Here is a 21,481-nt window from a genome sequence, read left to right as displayed (position 1 = left end):
CCCTGTGCTATACAGCAGGATCTCATTGCTTATCTACTCCAAATGCAATAGTTTGCCCTCCCCCATGGCAACCACAAGTCTGTTATCCAAGTCCATGAGTTTGCTACTTTTCTGTAGACAGTTTCATTTATGCCATATATTAGATTCCAAAAATAAGTGATTTCATATGGTATTTGTCTTTCTCTTTATAACTTGCTTCACTTAGTATGAGTCTCTAATTCCATCCATGTTGCTGAAAATGACAATATTTTGTTCTTTTTTATAGATGCATAGCATTCCATTGTGTATATGTACCACATCCTCTTAAACCATTCATCTGTCAGTGGACATTTAGGTTATTTCCATGTCTTGGCTATTGTGAATAATGCTGCAATGAACATACGGGTAGATGAATATTTTTCAATGAAAGTTTCATCCAGATATATGCCCAGGAGTGGGATTACTGGGTCATATGATAGTTCTATATTTAGTTTTCTGAGGTACCTCCATATTTTGTGGTTGTATCATTTTACATTCCCTCCAATATGAAGGAGGGGGTCTTGTTTTTTAATCCATCTTGCCACTCTGACTTTTGAGTGGTGAAATGAATCCATTTACAGTTAGGGTGATTATAAATAGATGAGGATTTAGTATTGCTGTTTTATCTTTTGCTTTCTGGTCACTCTATATTCATTGTTTCTTTCCCAGTGTTTCTCTCTGCTATTTTGATTCAGTGATTTTTCTGCTCCCTCATTTTTTTGTTTCATGTCGCTGCTCTAGATTTACATTTTGTAATTGTCAAGAAGATTGTATAAAAAGTATCACAGATAAAATAATCCTTTTTTTTTTGCCTATAGCATATTATCTTTATTTGCCTATACAGGCTCTATCTTTTTCCTCTTCTTCTTTTATATTTTTGTTGTCCTAAATTATGCTTTTTGTGTTGTAAGTTTGCTATCAAATCGAGATATCTCTCATATTTTCTGCTCCTTCTTTCACCATTATGCTAAAATGAGAGTTTAAAAATCTATTCTGGGAGTTCCCATCGTGGCGCAGTGGTTAACGAATCCGACTAGGAACCATGAGGTTGCGGGTTCGATACCTGCCCTTGCTCAGTGGGTTAACGATCTGGCGTTGCCGTGAGATGTGGTGTAGGTTGCAGACGCGGCTCGGATCCCGCGTTGCTGTGGCTCTGGCGTAGGCCGGCGTCTACAGCTCCGATTCGACGCCTAGCCTGGGAACCTCCATATGCCACAGGAGCGGCCCAAGAAATGGCAAAAAGAAAAAAAAAATCTATTCTGATAAAGTTGTAATTTTATGATTAGGCCTGTCTACTTACCATGCTACTCAAAGTTTTGTGTACTTTTGAATTTTGATTCTAGTACAGGAGATCTTTTCAACATTTTTTGTAAGGTAGGTCTAGTGTTGATGAATTCCCTCAGTGTTTTTTGTTTGTTTGTTTGTTTGTTTGTTTTTTTCTGGGAAAATATTTCTTCTTTATAATTGAAGGATAACTTTATTGGACTGAGTATTCATGGGTGACAATTTTATGTTTCACTGTTTTGAGAGTGTCATTCCACCCTCTCCTATCCTATAGAGTTTCTGCTGAGAAACTTTCTCATGGCCTAATGGGTATGCCTTTGTAAGTTCCTTTTCCCCTTGTTACATTTAAAATTCCTTTTTTTATTTTATGATTTTTATTTTTTCCATTATAGTTGATTTACAATGTTCTGTCAATTTCTACTGTACAGCAAAGTGAGCCAGTCATATATGTATATGTATATATATATTCTTTTTCTCACTTTATCCTCTTTTCATCAACTCTTAACTATTGAGTTTTAATATATTGACTACTGAGTATTAATATAATATTATATAAAGTCTTTTGGCATTGTGGTAATTAGATGTTATCTTAGTTTCATGGACCTATATATTCAGTTCTTTGCCCAGGTTTAGGAAGTTCTCAGATATTGTTTATTTAAACTCTCTACTCCCTTCTCCCTCTCTTCTTCTGTGATATACATGACCCTAATGTTGCCCTTCCTAAAAGAGTCAGATGACTCTCATAGAATTTTCTTATTTTTAAATTATCTTATTTCTGGAATTCCCATTGTGGCTCAGAGAGTTAAGAACCTGACCAGTATCCATGAAGATGTGGGTTCAATCCCTGGCCTTACTCAGTGGGTTAAGGATCCAGCACTGCTGCAAGCTGCAGTGTGGGTCACAGATACAACTTGGATCTGGCATTGTTGTGGCTGTGGTGTAGGCTAGCAGCTGCAGCTCCAATGTGACCCCTAGCCCAGAACTTCCATATGCTACAGGTACAGCCATTAAAAAAAACTTATTTCTCTTTCCTCCTGTATCATTTCTAGATTTCTATCTTCAAGATTGTTAATTTTCTCTTCCATATGATCTGCTCTATTTCCAATGGTTTCTAATGCATTCATCGTCTTGTTTATTGGGTTTTTCAGCTCCAGAATTTGTTTGGCTTTTTTTTTAGAGTTTCAGTTTTTTTGGTGAAGTGTTTCTTCTGTTCATTAATTTTATTCCTGAACTCATCTTTCTGAGTTTTCAGGTAGCTCACTGAGTTTCTTCATGAGAGTTATTTTTAATTCTCTGACTGTTAGATCACAATATTCTGTGACTTTATGTTTGGTTGCTTAAGAATTGTCATTTCATTATATCATACAGGGTCACCAGCCCCATTACCATTGCTGCCCATAGGTGTGTGACCATGGGTGCTTCTGTGGTCAGAAGGCCAGTCATGTCCCTTGGTGTTCCTGCACTGTGGGCTCTGCTGCTGTGGCAAGGGGATTGGAATTGCAGCCACTCTCACTGCTATAGCCCTGGTTCTTCCCCCTCTATATGTTTGATCTCATATACCTTTAACTGTAGATATATGGAATACTCTGACATCCTGGTGTGTTGGGCAGAGGTACCTTTGTTGAATTGCTGATATTTTATTGGTTGTAGATTAAAAGGGGAGAGATGAAGGAAGCATCTCACTCCAGTATGATGCTTATGTTACTCCCTGATAAACATTTAAACAAAGAGTGTCCATATTTATCAATACAGATAAGTAAATAACATATTCATTTTATGTATAATTTATACATAAATTTATTATTATTTATTTTATGCATATAAAAAGGCAATTTTATAAAGTGCAAAACGAAATACTTGCATGTCATGTACTAAAAATTAGAAATTATACGTCAGTTTGTTAAAATTTTATTTCAATTACTTGTATGGTTTATATACATGTAGCTATGTGCTGAACTTTATATACACTGTATTTCTTGTTGTGGAATGATCCAACATATTTGAAAGCCACTATTCTTATGCCACAGTGAATTAAGCAACAGAAAGGTCTATACAACTAGCTGAAAAAAATAATATAAGCACAACCACCCTTTTATCCTGCGCATGCGCACACACACACACACACACACACACACACACACACACACACACACACCCCACAGTGATAATTCCTCAAGGCCAGGTTATAATCACTCTTTAAAAAGCTCATATTTTGTCTCCTTGTCTTTTCAGATTTGCAGCAGGGCAACAATCTTTGTTTATTTATTTTTTAATAATAATTTTTATTTTTTTCACTGTAGCTGGTTTACTGTGTTCCGTCAATTTTTTCACTATAGCTGGTTTACAGTGTTCTGACAATTTTCTTCTACATGCTGTATAGTGTGGTGACCCAGTTACAAATACATGATAGATTCCTTTCTCTCACATTATCATTCTCCATCATAAGTGACTAGATATAGTTCCCAGTGCTATGCAGTAGGACCTCATTGCTTATCCATTCCAAAGGCAATAGTCTGTATCGATCAACCCCAAGTTCCCAATCCATCCCTCCCCCTCCCCCTTGACAACCACAAATCTATTCTCCAAATTCATGACTTTTGTTTAAAAGAACTTCTACCATTTTTTATAACTACTTGCAAGTCTGGGGATTCTGGTCTTGTCTTCCAAGGTATTTATATCACTGCCATCAGTTTAGAAGTTGCCACTCCATATTTCAAATCTTTATTCTGCTTACTCAATTTAGAGCAACCCTCTTCAGAAATAATGTGGGGATCCTATTGCCTTTGCCTATTCAACCATTCCTAGTCTAGCAGAGCAATAAGAATATACACCAAACACAAGTGAGTTTCACATTGTAAATTCTAGAAGTCATATGGTGTATTTTAACTATATTATGTAGAAGGAATTTATATTCATTTAACTTATGCATAGGCAATTATGCTATCTTCTAAGAGTACATCTATAATTATTCTCATATTATTTCTCTTCTAGGTAAGCTTTGTAAGTTTTTGAAATTGAAAAAAATAACATTTGAACTAATAAAGATGAAATTGTCAGCAAGAGTTATTTTTTAAGTAAAACTACTAAAAAGAATAGAGACAAAAATGACTATATATGAAAATTAGCGTATGTGTTTTCTATAAAAAAAAAGTATGAGTAATGGAGATGCATTCTTTTGTTGAGCACAAAAATAATGTTCTAAAAGAAAATGATTGCCCAAATAAGAAAAAAATTAGAAAGAACAATGGAAACGTAAGTTTTTGTTCAATCTGGCTAAAATTAAAATAAATTTAATTAAAATGGATTTTAATACCAAAAGTATATTGGTATAAAAATTATAATTGTTTTTTTCTCTCTGTTAAAAAGACAAAATTTCTTTTCCTTTACTTTAATCTGCCTAAAAAACAAAGATTCTTTTTTTGCCTTTATCAGGTCTTTGATTATTCAGAAAACTGAGTCTTCTCTCCAGTAAAAAAGTTAAATCTTCTTACGGCTCTGTAACTTTCTATATTTGTCTTTGAAATCTTCTTGTCTCTTGGCTAAGTGGATAATTAAGTATTGTTTCCTAATGATCTGTGATCCTGCTTAGTCAAGTGTACAAACCTTTGATATTTTCAACAAACTTATTCAAATAAAATTCTGAAGGAGATCTTTGTGACTTCGAACTAACTGAGATGTTTCCTGAGGGCCCCTGGAGCATCTCAAATTATCTGCTCTCTCTCCTTGTAAGAAGGGAGATATTAAACCGATTAGGCTTATTTGATATGTTAAATTGCATGAAAGCATTTTCAAATATGAATTAATACTAAGCCTTCTTTATGGTGCAGTGTATATGTACACAAGTGTTTTCAGAAATTGTATGACATTCCTAGAAATCTGATATGTCCTGGTATAATGCTATTTTCCTCATTCTAGCTATTATCTTAAAATATTACTTTAAAGAGTGTTTTAATGTCAGTGAAATAAACTCTCATCTGATCTTTAACCTTTACTATTTTCAAGTCTTTTTTCATGCATAGACAGTTATTGTTTTACACTGATAGTTTGCAAAAATGTTTAGAAAGATTCTTCATCTTCAAGGAGATTCATGGAAATAACCTTGACATGTACTCTAGAATGAAGGTGTCTGATAACTATAAGATCATAATACTGAACTGAATAAAATTTTTTAAAACTTTAATGGAAACTCATTGATTTATAATGTTGCTACCCAAAATCCAGACTGACAAGATTTAATTATAAGAGACTAAGGATGATTATAATTTTTATGACTTTTTTTTTGGTCTTTTTGCCTTTTTTGGGGCCACTCCTATGGTATATGGAGGTTCCCAGGCTAGGGGTCTAATCGGAGCTGTAGCTGCTGGCCTACACCACAGCCATAGCAATGCCAGATCTGAGCCACGTCTGCAACCTACACCACAGCTCACGGCAACGATGGATCCTTAATCCACTGAGCAAGGCCAGGGATCGAACCTGCAAGCTCATGGTTCCTAGTTGGATTCGTTAACCACTGAGCCATGACGGGAACTCCGACTTCTTATATTTTTATAAAACTTCTTCTCTAATGTTTTACTTTTCCAGATTTAAGGAAACTTTTTCTCTTAAACACCTATGAATTACAGCAATTCGATAAAATATAACTTTACAAAGATAAAATATTTATCTGTTTTTCCTTATCTGATCCCTGTAAAAGTGGGAAATTCTTATTAACCATTTTTATTTTTATGAAAATATATGTATTTGGGAGTTCCCATCGTGGCTCAATGGTTAACGAATCCAACTAGGATCCATGAGGTTGTGAGTTCGATCCCTGGATTGCTCAGTGGGTTAAGGATCAGGCATTGCCGTGAGCTGTGGTGTAGGTTGCAGATGTGGCTCGGATCCTGCATTGCTATGTCTGTGGTGTAGACCCGTGGCTCCAGCTCTGATTTGACCCCTGGCCTGGGAACCTCCATATGCCTCAGGAGCGGCCCAAGGAAAAAAAAGAAAGAAGATATATGTATTTGTGTACATTCAATAAGAATCTATTCTTCTTGTAACAGACAATAATTGGAAATATTGGTTATATTACTGAAGCTTTGACTGAATGATCATATTTAGAAAAGATGGACATAGGCTCAGATATGACCAGACAGCTTTTAGAAATTCTTTGGAAAAACTGGCCTAATACCTTGGCCAAGTTTCCAGCAAAGCAATCTTTAAAAATAGTTTATATGACCCATCACTGAATAACTCTTTTGCTGAAAATTTCCTGCTGATAATTCTTAACTTTCTCTCCCTCTTTTTTTTTTTTTTTTTTTTTTTGGAAAGGTAGTTCTCTTATCCCTTTTTTTCAACCTGTTGCAAGGGGGAAATATTTAATTGTTGGGTTTGCCACCAGAAATTTTGATATGTTAATGACAATGGTGACTCTTTAGTCCATATTGTGAATTTTTTTTTTTCACTTGTCCTGAGTGCCACTGCTGATTTCACCCCATGTTTTCACTACAGAGTAAGACTTTTGAGGTCTCTCTTTGGTCCATTCCATTAAGCCTCCATGACAACTTTAAAAGAACTTCCAGGAGGCATACATGACTCTCAGTTTCCCTCCATAGGGAGAGCCTTTCCATTTTTGGATCAAAATAAGTGTCAAAGAATGCTTGATCAGAAGTCTCTCCCTAGCATTAGGACAGCTGAAGCAATAGCAGCCGAATAATAATCACTTAACTCATTGGCTAAAGTAATTTTGGACAATCATATGACCCTCAATTATCTACTTGCTGAACAAAAAAGCATTTATGAGATAGAAAACAGCACCTGTTACACATGGATAAATGCCTCTGGAGAGATTAAAAACTCAATTATGCAAAATCAGAAAATAGGTCCATTGGTTACAACAAATTTCACCTAAGGACTCCTGCCTTTTCACCTATTTATCTGGTCACTTTCAGGTTTGAGTTCCTGTTTTAGAATGCTTAATACAAACTAAAATCTGTCATATTACTTTTAACTCTTCTTTGACCATACATTTTTCAGTTTTGTACCTCTGGCTTGTCAAATCTTTATAAAAATTATGTACCCAAAGTCTCAGCACTTGATCTCCAGTGCTTGACTTTGAGCAGATATAGACTTTAGATGGAAAATGCCTGAGAGTTCTCCCTCCCACCCTTCTTTGAAACTCAAATGATGCCTCAACAGTTTCTAGTCTGTAGTTTCCCTTTGATGAGGGACATGAAAGGTCCTTCCTGGCATTGAGGGACAAAACCACTATATGCTGAAGACTTTAGATCAGTGATTTTTGAGGAAGGGATCTTGACCAAAAGAGTGAATTGTGAAAATAAAGGATATCTCATTTTTTTTTTTTTGTCTTTTTGCTATTTCTTTGGGCCGCTCCCGCGGCATATGGAGGTTCCCAGGCTAGGGGTCTAATCGGAGCTGTAGCCACCGGCCTACGCCAGAGCCACAGCAACGCAGTATCCGAGCCGCGTCTGCAACCTACACCACAGCTCACGGCAACGCCGGATCCTTAACCCACTGAGCAAGTCCAGGGACCGAACCCGCAACCTCATGGTTCCTAGTCGGATTCGTTAACCACTGCGCCACGACGGGAACTCCAGGATATCTCATTTAAAATGGAGTCTGGGAGTCCTGAAGGTGGAACTCTCTGGCACATACAACTCATTACAGCCAGCATAGCTACAGGAAGGAGGAATATATGAATTATTTTTACAAAGGAGAATACATTTCACCTGGAAATTTTATCTCCTGCTTTTAAGAAAAAGGAGGAAGGGGAGTTCCTCTCGTGGCACAGTGGAAAATGAATCTGACTAGGAACCGTGAGGTTGTGGGTTCAATCCCTGGCCTCGCTCAGTGGGTTAAAGATCCAGCATTGCGTGGGCTGTGGTGTAGGTTGCAGACGTGGCTCGGATCTGGCATTGCTGTAGCTGTGGCGTAGGCCAGCAGGTACAACTCCAATTCGACCCCTAGCCTGGGAACCTCCATGTACTGTGGGTGCGGCACTAAAAAGACAAAAAAAGACAAAAAAAAAAAAAAAAGAAAAAGAAAAAGGAAGAGGATTTCTCCTACCTCAATAACAATACTGCTTGCAGTCTGTGAGCAATCACCACAACTCTTGCTCTTCTTTTTCTTTTGTTCAAAAAACCCTCACCAACTTTTTTGTAAAACCAAATAAAATCTGACCTTCTCTTCGTCTATTTTGACTTGTCTATGTTTCACCGTAGCTTGAATGTCCTGAATTGCAATTCTCTGCTATTCTCAAATAAGCCCATTTTGAAGTTCAATGGATTTTAGAATATTTATCATAGTTTGTGTATGTATATGTGTGTGTATACATACATATGCACATACGCCTAATTTAGACGAGCTTTCTCAATAATGTGAACTTCCAATGAGTAATACTTTATTAAATATGTATTTTCATGGCAACAGATGTTTTCACAATAATAATATATTGAGGTCATTTTAATAATTTTTCAGGTGGTTTTGAAGTAGTAAATAATTTAGAATATAGTATTCAATATTTGGGGACTGGTGCAACCAACTATGTATATATATGGTATTTTGTTATGGCAACTGAACCAAGAAATCTCCCTTTTAGATGCCCAGCTACTTGAGGGAAGTAATTTGATCTTATTACCACCTGCATCTCTAGTGTAGTGGCTCAGAATCCTGGATGCATATAGCAGAATATTTTAAATATATAAACATCTTGGTACCAATCAAGATAAGTTGAATTTGATTCTCTGCAGTGAGGAAGGAGCAAGCCACCTTCTACTTAAAATAACTACTCAATTTATTCTGATGTGCAAAGATGAGAAAGAACATTCTAGCAATTGGCATAGTTGCCATCACATTGTAGGCATTCAATACATCCTTTGGGATTAAATTACTGTGCATAACAGTAACTAGAAAATACATTTTTTTTTCAGTTATAAAATGCTTTTCAGTTTGGGAGAAAATAGCAAAAATATTTTTTTTTACATTTATTTCATGTGGTATTTACAGAGAATAAAAGAAAAAACTTTAATAGGAAATTAAATTCACCCTCTTTCAAATTCACATGTACTACATTCCTTACCTCAGACTTAGTTATTTCATTGTTTTAATAGATAACATAAGAGATGTTGTCACATTAAATAATAATTTAAAGCTAGGCTCTTTGAGACACAAGTCAGCCACTGAAATAATCATAAACCATATAAGGTAGTGAATGGATCATTCCAAAGCACTTTCAGAAGAAACTGTTTGGGAAGCTGGAAGGATGACTTTGAATATGTTCTTTGACAAGTTGTCTCTGAGCTAAAATAGGACAATTTACTGTTTACATGCAAAGCAACTTAGGAAGGAAGCAGAACAGGGGGATAATCTTCCCCAAAGAAAGAAGACAATTTATTTCTTGAAAAATAGGCAGAGGGACAAACTGCCAGACTACTGTCAGGGCATTTTGCAATTCAGATGATGGCTGTAGTCGGTTTATAATGAGCTTTTTCAGGGAAGCAGGGTAGAGCTACTCTCTGGAACTTTGCAGTATTAGTCCAGCCCTCGACCAGCTTTAAAAATGATAAATTGTTGTCCCTGAAATGGCATCTTTAATGTTTATTTTCTTTAGCTTGAACAAAGCCTCCTTATTTATTTTCTGTGGCCCCAAAGGTTAACAGTTTATTTTCTTCAGCCTCAAGAAGTTCGTCTTCATTTATTTTCCACAGATCAAGGAGGAAATTTTTAGATGCAGATCAAATGGTAGCACTGATCACATAAGCTGAGGGACAGAACAAGTATGGAAGATTATTCCTGTCCTGGTCATGCATTTTTCTACATCTGACAGCACACATTAGGTCTAATTGTGTGTAGTGATAGAGGCTGTGGGTACAGATTCCTGTGACAAGGTAATAACTTGTCTTTTGTTTTGAAAACGCCAAGGTTGATCTGTTAAACTTTTCCCAACACCTTGATCAGTAACATCTTGTTCATAGCTTGAAATTGACCATATAGGAGCATTTACTCCAAAGAAATTGGCAAATGTAAAAAATTAGGTCTTTGTTTAGAGAGATTTTATTAAGCATATACCAACACAATATTCTCTATACATGACTCTTTCTACCTACGTGTCTGTATCTGTGTGTATGTAATATTTTTGAAAATTTTTATCCTATTTCTATATGTCGCAGAGATTAAAGTTGTAGCTTCACAAAGATTTTATTTTTTCATTAAATCAGTTAGTTATCCAGAAATGTTGACATGAAACTGATAAGTCAGTCAATTTATATATTTGGTTTAGTTCCTAAGAGTTAAGGAACTTTTGAGTCTAGACATTCAAAATTTATCATTCTCTCCTTATTTGTGTAGCACAGTGTCTTTAAATATCCATTCACTATAGAATTCCTAAGTTGGTCTTCTTTCTTATCCTCTCTCTCCCCATCTTCTCTCCCTCCCAACAACCACCCCAATTTCTACTGCAACCTGAGGCAGGAAGAAAGGATCTTCTGAGACTGGCAAATAATATTTGTATTTATGGCAAAAGCAGTATAGTTTAAAGCGTATTCTTTAGGGGAAAACAAAAATAAATAAAAAATATGCAAACATTAATATTTTCCTTGAAGATATATCCAGGATAACTTATATTTCATTTCCAAACAGCATATTCAGAAGAGAGAGATCAAGTTTTGTAAAGCACTTATAACCATGCCACATGAGAGAAAGCTGAATGAAGACGAATACTTCATAAATACTTGATATGACATGTAGTAGATGCCAACCAATGTACTTCTAACCACAATATGCTAAATGCGGGACACTCATCCAAAAATTTTATAGTTTATGCTCAGAAACACAGACAATAATTTGAAATTTTATCGACATTTTCTAAATAAATAGAGATTTTGACATTATTTGATTCTTGCCAAATATTAGCAAAGAAAAAAACTTTTTAAAAATAAAACCATCTCCTTTACAGTGTTAAACTGAGTGGGAGTGAATTCTAGTATAAAAAGTAAATATGACTCAATGTTGAAAAAGTTTAGGTAAATGGACATTTTCACTTACGGCTGGTGGAAGGTGAAACTGAGAGATATTTTGGCAATACAGAACAAAATCTGAAATGTCAGTGTACTTTTGGACTTTATTTTACAGATTTTATGCTGTACATGTATGGGAAGCTGATATGCGTGAAGGTTTAGATGTAAGGGTGTTGATTAAAGCATTTTAATCAAATGTTAAAATAATATAGGTGTTGAAAAATAGACAACCATGTAAATCATGATATAGCAATTGTCATAACGATAATGTTTTGATCTTGAGTAATCCCTCTGAGGGATTAGCTTCCATTTGTAAAGTGAGTAAAACACTTTAGTTGACATTTATATAGTGTTGACTGTATGCAGAAACTGTTGTAAGTATTTTACATATATTAACTCATTAATTACTCATAAAACTCTGAGGTGGGTACTTTTATTACCTGAAGTGCCTAGAGAATGAATGCTTTGCCTACAATTACACAGCTGGTAAGAGGCATAGCCAGGCTTCTAACTGAAGTTGTCTGGCTCTCTCTCTTCTTTATGTTGCATAATGGCCCTGTATACTGTGCAGAACTAAAAGGAGTGTATGAGATGTGAATACCGATTGCCAAACACTTGGTAAATGCTCAATAATACTTTCCATTAAAAAATAGAGCTAATATAAATTAGTTAAACTTTCTCAAGCCTAAGAAGGTAGATCAGAGGCAGTACAACTGTAAAGGAGATTTGAGTAAATTGGAAAATTCTTCCAGGAAATGTATTGTTTAAACAGGTAGACGAATGGCCTCCTGTAAAGCACTTCTGGACAGATTTGGGATTGTCTTAGAGTTGCTGTAGAGGCTTGTAATATAGAAATTTTGAGGAATAGAAAGTAAGAACAAAAATTGCTGTAGTACTAGAAGGAGGAAATAATGGTAAGAAATACCACAGGTAGTTAAAAAGTGTTGCATAGCTGAGGCAGAAGGGATTGAATTTGGAGCAACTGCTATTGTCTATGAAAAGTGAGACAACAGTCAGGAGGCTGCCCACAATGTAGGGAAGAAAGGACACTGATGGTTCATTCAAGGTACAAGAATTTCAGGGCAGAAATGGGAAATCTGGTATCAAAGATTGGTTTCTCTGTATCTCAACACCACTGCACTGCTTCATAGTGTTGATATTCAGTAAGTGCCTATAAAAAGGGGAGAAAAACCCAAGCCAATTACATTGCCATGCCATCCTTGATTGAGGGTTCACTAATTTGAATTTTGAGATCTTGGTAATTAATACTTGAGCAGCACTAAACTGGTCAACTTAAACTTCTCATATCTAACAGAAACTTTTCAAATTATTCATGTATTATGTTTCTTGGGTCCTTGATGGATCTCACTCAGATGATTTTTATTTCAGTCAAAAAATGTTGGTGTGTACCCACACAAAAGCACTTATACATAAACATAGATTTTTTTGTGAGATAATTAAGCCCTCAAGATATAAGCCTGTCTTGCACAAGCCTTAAATAATAGCATGTTTTTCCTCTTTCAAAATATATGTTTTATTAGTAATATTCAACCAGTCCCACCATTAATCTAGTTTTATTCATGCCAAAATGTATTGTTATGTTATGCCTATATTTTTATTTTGCTATATTTTAAATTTAATTACATCTTGCATATATGCTTCTACTAAAGAAGATCAAAATACACAAAAGTTTTTCAGGTTTTATATCTGAAAATCCCTCTTCAGTGCCCCTCATACACTTGGTACTCAGAGGTTAAATTCCAACTCACACATATATATTCTCTGGGACCACAAATTTATATACTCATGTTTTAACATCTATATTTTAAAATATTTACTTAATATTTTCTATTAAAAATAATACATATACTTTTTTCTCAATAGGAAACTTCAAATCAACAAGGCTTAAATGTATTATCTGATAATGTCATTAGCAAATTGCCAGTTAACTCCCAAATATATCTGTTTGCTGCTAACTTTAATGATTAAAAAAATCAGTATTTTAGAATTTATGTCATCTTATTCTTTCAGGTGTCATATTCTCTACATTAACATGTGGTAATATATTCTACACAATTCTGAGTCAGACCTGGGCACCATGTGTTATAACTATGACCTGAATAATTCACTTTTTGTGTGACACTGGTTTCTTGAAATATATCAACAAGTCAAGCTAGAAAAATTTCAATAACAATTGCATATAAGCGGCAGGGTTTCAGGGTCCATTTTTTTCTCAAAAGTTCTACTCATAAATTTATATTAAATTTATCACTTTATTTCTGGCGACAGTTCTACTCCTGAAGAGAACTCAAAATGTTTTATTTTTTTTGGCATTCTATCTTCATTTTTTTTTCACCATCACTCACTGCAGGATCACTACCATTGCTTTTTCTTCTTGATTTTACCTCACTTCCCCAATGGATATTTGTGTTTAATAACTGCTAATTACCTGTTGTTCAAGAGGTACCATGTAATTAGTTTATATGTGTATTTGCTAGCTTGCTTCAAAAGGCCTACTAGCCTAGGAGTTAGATAGTCATTGCTTTGGAGTCTATGCTGGGTTGCAAAATAATCCTGCATGCCCACCCAATCTTCAGTTACCAAATGCCTGATGGCACAGTTTGAGTTTTGCATGCTAACTCTACCATATGACAATAGATATCTGGGACTTAATTTCTTTCTTTCTTTCTTTCTGTCAGGTGGATTGTTCAAAAGTTCTCAGGGGTAGGGATATTGCTTTTATTTGGCTCTATATTGCTTCAAGCCTAATGTAAATTTTTTCATTCCACAAAAATTTTGGTATATTCTTGAAGCTTAGAAAATAATGCAATTTTTAGTGTGTCCTACTATTTTATGAATTTATCAACTTCTACTTGCAACTCTGTCAAATAGGTATGCTATTAGGTATATTCTAATTTTAAATTGTAGAATCTTCCTGATGAGTTTTTCATTATCATTTTTAGTGACCATTATTAGCCCTATCAATGATTTCTTTTCTTTTAAAAATACAATTTTCAATATATAGGTCTTCAAAATACAGTGTTCCAGCAGGATCCTAGATATGTATGTTAAGTTAAATACCTACCCCTCAGGTTGGTGCTTTAGTATAAACAAGTGAGACTCCTTCACTTTAGAGCTGGAAATGATTGTCTGCCTCTGACCTGGGCCATGGGGACAGTAAGTGTGAGTGAACAAGTCCTTTAAAAACCATTTCTTAGATCACTATAGCACTGTGGGTCTTGGGACAACAGTCCTGCTTGTTTACAATATTAGATGTTATGGAGGCTCATCTCTCAGGTGCAGGTCTTAAAAGTCCAGGTGCCCAGTATGGGATTTGAATCCTTCAATCCTCTAGGAAAAGCTCTATGTTTTGAATTTTCTCCTGGTCACTGCAGTGGGGTCACTGTGCTGGGGCCGGGGAGGACAGGAACATTTCCTATTAGCTTCTCTGTGATTTTCTTCTTAGTCATCACTCAACCAGCCTTTAGTTTTTCTTTTTTTTCTTTTCTTTTTTTTTTTTTTTTTTTGAGAGGAAATTGTTTGATATGTAGCTGCTGACCCAGTACGTTCACTGGAAAAGGTGAGTTTGGGATCTTCCTACATCACCAACTTGAACTGGAATAGGTTATTCTATCCAAAAGTGAGAGAATATACATTCTTCTTAAGAATGGAAAAATTTCCAGGATATGTTAGGCCACAACAGAAATCTTAACAAATCTAAATGGAGAAATAGGTGATAATACAGTAATAGTATAGGAAATTTAATACCCCACCTACATCAATGGACAGATATTCCAGCTAGAAAATTAGCAAGGAAACATTGGTCTTAAATGACGCAGTAATCCAGATAGACTTAACAGATAAATACAAGCACTTTTAAGCAGTATAAAATTTTTTGTTATTAAAAGAAAACAATGACATCAAGTTAAAAATGGTAATTTCATGGTGCCTTTATCTGCTGCCTTCTGAAATTCCTCCAAAATGATAGCTTATAAAAAGCCTCAATGACAAGCATGAAGAATAACACAGGAAACACAACTAACAAACTTCTGGAAGCAGAACAGTAGGAGGACAAGTGGTAGCTTAATTAGCATACTTGAGAAAACTGAAATTTCAGTTGGCATTATTAGACAATCTCTAGCAAATTAGTTTGCTTTGCAAACCTCATAACTGAAATCAAGCACCTCTAAAAATAATGAAGATAAGGAGTTAAAAAAACTCCCAGTCGAGAGATTCTTCAAGATGTGGTTAACTGCCAGCTTCCATCTGCATTACTGGCTTTCACTGATGGCGGGCTGGCAAAGAACTGATGGGTTTACTTTCTGGAAGATTTCAAACAGCGATTCTAGAGACCATAGGAATTGATGCACAATTGATGGTGGGGATATACTAAAATATAAGGATACTAAAAACCAAAATTATACCTGTAGGAAGGGAACTAGAAGTCTTTCTTGAGGAACCTCACCATCCTATAAGGGAAAAAAAATCACCTCACAGTGAAACAGTCAACAAGTCTCAGTCATATTCACAAAGTTCTGAAGATCTTTTTATACTTCGACAAAATTTTAAAAAATGAAAAAGGAGTTCCCTTTGTGGTGCAGTGGTTAACGAATCTGACTGGGAACAATGAGGTTGCAGGTTTGATCCCTGGCCTTGCTCAGTGGGTTAGGGATTCGGTGTTGCCGTGAGCTGTAGTGTAGGTCGCAGAGGCGGCTCGGATCCTGCGTTGCTGTGGCTCTGGTGTAGGCTGGCGGCCGCAGCTCCGATTAGACCCCTAGCCTGGGAACCTCCATATGCCGCAGGAGCGGCCCAAGAAATGGCAAAAAGACAAAAAAAAAAAAAAAAAAAAAAATTAAAAAAAATTAAAAAAAATGAAATAAAAATGAAAAAAACAATTTTATTGCCAGATTATTCAACATGAGTGGACAATGAAAGATCATGTTGTCAGATTTGAAGAAAGTCTTTAATATGAAAGACAGAAACCAATATAAATAAAAATAACAATAATGAAGTTGGAGAAACCAGAGATTATGCAGTAAGACAAAAACTAGAATATAAAAAGCATTATTATCTTCATAAAAAGATAACTTTGCTTTCATGATTTTGCCTTTCATGAAAAGCATGTCTTTTAGACAATAAGAAAGAGACTGTAAATTTAAAATACAATAGTAAAAATATAAACATTGGAATTCCTGTCACAGCTCAGTGGTTAATGAACCAGACTAGCATCCATGAGGAAGCGGGCTCGATCCTCGGCCTTGCCCAGTGGGTTAAGGATCTGGCATTGCCATGAGCTGTGATGTAGATCACAGACGCACCTCGGATCCCACATTGCTGTGACTGTGGTATAGGCCGTAGGCTACAGCTCTGATTGGACCCCTAGCCCAGGAACCTCCATGTTCCATGGATGTGGCCCTGAAAAGACAAAAACAAACAAACAAAAACAAAGCAAACAAAAAAAACATCAATAGAAATGTTAGATGATAAAGTTGAGGAACTCTCCCAGAAAGTAAGACAAAAAGACAAAAAGATGTACAATAGGAAAGGGAATATAAAAAAAAGAATTAGTTTGAGTGAATCCACATCCATGTAAAATAATTTTGAAAAGAGGAAACAATAAAAATGATGTGGAAGAAATTATAAATAAAAAATAAATTCCTAAATTTGAAGAATATATTTCTTGATTAAAATGATTTTAAAATGACTGAACAAAGGATGAGAAAAGCTCTCTCCTAAGCATATCATCTTGAAAATTACAAAAAACACTAGAGACAAAAAGAAAAAAAAATGAACAAACAAAAAAACAAAACAAAAAAGAAGAAAAGGAAAACTTTCAGAAAGAAAAACAAAACATGGTGAAACAATACCAATGAGTGAAAAGAGGAATCAAAATTGAGTTGAAATTCTCAACAGCAAAGTTTCTTTATACTGTTGGCCAATTATTTCCAATCTAGATTATCTACATACAACCAAATCATCAATCAATACATAAGAGTAGAACTACTTATATTAATGAGAGAGTAGATTACATCAGACCAATTCTCCTACTAATAACAAGCCGAAAAACCAGCTAAGATATATGAAAGTCTGTGTACAATGGGCAGCTTTTGGGGCATTGAAGGCTTGAAAATTCAATATCCTGGTGGAAAAGGAAGTCCAAAGAGGTAATGCCTTATGTTTGACCCTGTTTTCTTCTGACACATTTCCTGAATCTAAAGCAGTGCCCCCAAGAGACTGGAACACAAGTGACTTCTGCCACTCAAAGGGCCCATAGTGTACTGTGTATTTTCTAATCCACTGAACCATAAAATTAGATATGCACAGCAGCACTCCATACTAAATGCAAATAGTAAATGAGCCTGAGCAGGTCCAGGCAAAGAAGAAGAGGGTATGTTGAGGAGCAAAGGGGGTAGACAGATGCAAGTGTTCTATTTGCCCCCCTACTCCTCTTTCCACCATTTCCAACTTTTCTCTCTGGAATGGTCTGGCTGTCTGTTGGGTTGGGCCAAAAGGAGACATGAGCAGCAGATCAGGGAAGGGATGAGAATTGAGGTGTAGTTGTCCCTCTGGCTCCCTTCTGGTTGGCCTGCTGGTTGACATTGATTGTATCTCTTCCGCAGGCCACCCTGCCTGGGGGACCCTCTCCTGCAGCTACTAAGGGAACAGTTCAATCCCCAGCTTCCAGAGTCCCTTCTCTTTGACCTTTAGACCTAGGATCTAAAATTATCTCACTATATCTAACTAAATGGTGTTTCTCTATCCTTACTAATATCCCTTAATCCAGCTCATACCCTTGAAAATATTTCCTTTATTAAAATTTCTTCAATTACCTCATTTCACAGTGCCATCTGTTTTCTGTCAAGACTCTGCTTGATATAATTTCTAATTTAAAATGCAAACTTTATCATAGTATTTAATTATCATATATATGAGTCTATTTCTGGACTCTATTTTCCTCACTGATGTGCTTAACTGTTCTTGCACCAATAATGCATTGTTTTAATTAATCTATCATAATCGTATAGTTTTATATCTGACAGGGCAAGTGGTTCTTAAATGTTTTAATTTTAGGATGCCTTTGAACTCTTAAAAATTATCAAGGAGCAGAGTTCCCATGGTGGCTCAGTGGTTAACGAATCCAACTAGGAACATGAGGTTGCGGGTTCGATCCCTGGCCTTGCTCAGTGGGTTAGGGAGCCGGCATTGCCATGAGCTGTGTTGTAGGTTGAAGACATGGCTCGGATCTGGCATTGCTGTGGCTCTGGCGTAGGCCAGCATCTACAGCTCTGATTAGACCCCAGCCTGGAAACCTCCATATGCCGCAGGAGTGGCCCAAGAAATGGCAAAAAAAAGGCCAAAAAAAACCATCAAGGAGCTTAAAAATTATTGAGAGCTTTTGTTTATGAGAGACAAATTACCAAATTTTTCCCATACTAGAACTGGAGATCTTTAAAAATATTTATAATTCATATAGTAATAATAGTAATTATTACACCTTCACATAATACATTTTATGGAAAAATATTTATGTTTTCCCTAAAATTAATGAGAAATATTTTGTTCTTTTAAATTGCTCCAAACATTTTTAATATCTGGCTTGATAAAAAGATCTGTATTATCACATCTGCATTTACATTAAATTGGTTGAGACATGTTGTTTTGCTTTAACTATATGAAGCAAATTTCACCTTATACATAAAAGTAGTTTTAAAAGGAAGGGATATTTAATAGCCTTTCCAGACAATTTTTGATATTTTTCTTTGATCATATATACAAGTGTGACAAACTAGTTTCTTACAAGTTAGTTCTAATGTGGGGTATGAAATGACATTAATGAGATTCTTAAATTTAAAATCCATTGGTCTATCTCTCACTTGGAATAAATCTTAGGCTCAAACATGATTTTGTAAGATCTTGTGTTGGTCATTTGTAAAGTATTGATTTTCTAAGGTATGCAGATCTTCCAAATGAAAAATTTATTAGACAACATCAAAAAGAATTACATTAGTCAATAACACCAAGGATGTCAGAAGAGTCTCAACTATTGGGAAGCTCTCAAGCTCATGGTGACAAATACAAGTTTTTCAAAATTTTAATTTTCACTTGAAAGTGCAAATTTTATCATTGACAACAAAATAATGGCAAAATGGCAACCGTTTTTCTTGAAATGACAGACTCAATTTATTTTTGAGAAAATGTCTGCCAAATATTCCAAGTTTGAGTAGTCAGAGTTTGCATGTTTGTCACTCTTTAAAGTAAAAATTGTGGCTAGTACAGCCCACAATTCAAACAATCTCAAAAATCCTGTTCCTTAAGAGCATTATTTTACTTCAGTGTGCAATAGGGGTGCTTTAGATGTATTTTATTTTTCATACAAAAAATTAAAAATGCATATACTGAGCACTCAAGATTTAATAACATTAACAGTATATACTTCCTCACCAAGGATGTTTTAAGTAAAACTGACTCTTTTTGTTTGTTTGTTTTTTGGGGCCACACCCTTGGCATTTGGAGGTTCCCAGGCTAGGGGTCGTATCAGACCTGTATCTGCCAGCCCACACCACAGCCACAGCAATGTGGCCTCCCTCTCTTAATTTGTGCAAAGGTACTAGTGGTTTATCCACCTCTGCTTCTGCACCATTTGTATAAACAGCAGCATAGTTAAAAACAGCAATGTATGCCTTAGTATTGTTATGAAAAGGGTTTGGCCTTCATGAGCCCCTAAAAATCATTTTAGGAAACTCCAGGTGTCTATGGGCCATAATTTGAGAAAGATTTTGGTAGGGTAACTATCAAAGGTAATATAGTACTAGAATAGGATAATGTTAGAATTCGGGGATATTAAATTGAGATTGTTCTGGAATTGCACTCTGAATTTACCACTTAATTTGGATCTTCTGATCACTCCTTCTCTGTGAATTATAATAACTCTGACTCCCTGGAATATATGTAAGCAGATGTCCATAAGTTTGCATTGAACTGATTATATGAGTGAATGAATAAGAGGAAAAAGTTTATATGTCTATATAGTTAATTATAGACCAAAGGGCCCAGTTATCTTAAGGCCAAGAAAAATATACTTCCTTATATGAAGGTTTTATGGTCCTCCTCTCAACCTCAAGTTATAATCATTTCAAATATTTTCAAAGTACTTTGAATGTGTTTCTATTTTTAAATGATTTTGTTTTGTTTCAATTCATAGTTCTCTCCCTCTCTTAAGTTTAGCTCCTCAAAACCAGGAAAGGTACTATTGGTTTTTTAAGATTTTTTTGGTTTGTTTATTTGCTTTGTTTTGTCTTTTACTTGTTTAACTTACCTATTGCTAAACTCTGACAAAGTGTAAGCTGTAAGCGTTCAGGAGTTCCTATTGTGGCTCAGCGATAATGAAACCAACTAGTATCATGAGGATACAGGTTCCATCTCTGGCCTTGCTCAGTGGGTTAAGGTCTGGCATTGCTGTGAGCTGTGGTGCAGACATGGCTTGGCTCTGGCATTCCTGTGGCTGTGCCATAGGCTAGTAGCTGCAGCTTCTATTCAATCCCTAGCTTGGGAACTTCCATATGCCATAGGTGCAGCCCTGAAACAAAACAAAACAAAACAAAGCAAAACAAAACAAAAAAGAAAAACAAGCTAACAAACAAAAAAAAAATGGTGATTGGAATAATGATTGTTGAATGAAAAACAAGAGTTGACCCTGAAATCTTTTTTTTCATTCGTTTTACCTATGTTCTTTTTAGAATTGCCAGGAAGGCGATATGGTATGGTAGATTTCTTTGTTTCTTAAGGACAAATTTAACATGGTGATGGAATTACAATGGCATCTGTTCTCCTGTGTGCAGAACATAAATACTACACACTTAGGTATCTGAGAGCTAAAAATTCATTAGACAACAGAAGATAAAGACATGGCATCTTCCTGGAGAAAGATGGTTAGATATCCAGTGAGGAAATGTAATCAGTTCTTTTGTTCTTATTGTGCATAAGAAAATTGTTCAATTTTTCTCAAACAACATGTAAGACAATTAAAGGAAGAACATGAAATTCTACTCTAAAGTCAAAGTATAAGAAATGTTGTCTGTACTATTTTGATTCATCCTTAAGTGTCAGTTGGGTCACAATAAGAACAATAGCAATGATCCCCAAAGAGAAAATATAGAACTTTAAGG

This window comes from Sus scrofa, chromosome 12 (assembly GCF_000003025.6).
Source record: "Sus scrofa isolate TJ Tabasco breed Duroc chromosome 12, Sscrofa11.1, whole genome shotgun sequence".
Classification (NCBI taxonomy): domain Eukaryota; kingdom Metazoa; phylum Chordata; class Mammalia; order Artiodactyla; family Suidae; genus Sus; species Sus scrofa.
The sequence above is the reverse complement of the archived record's forward strand: the minus strand, read 5'-3'. Positions refer to the sequence as shown.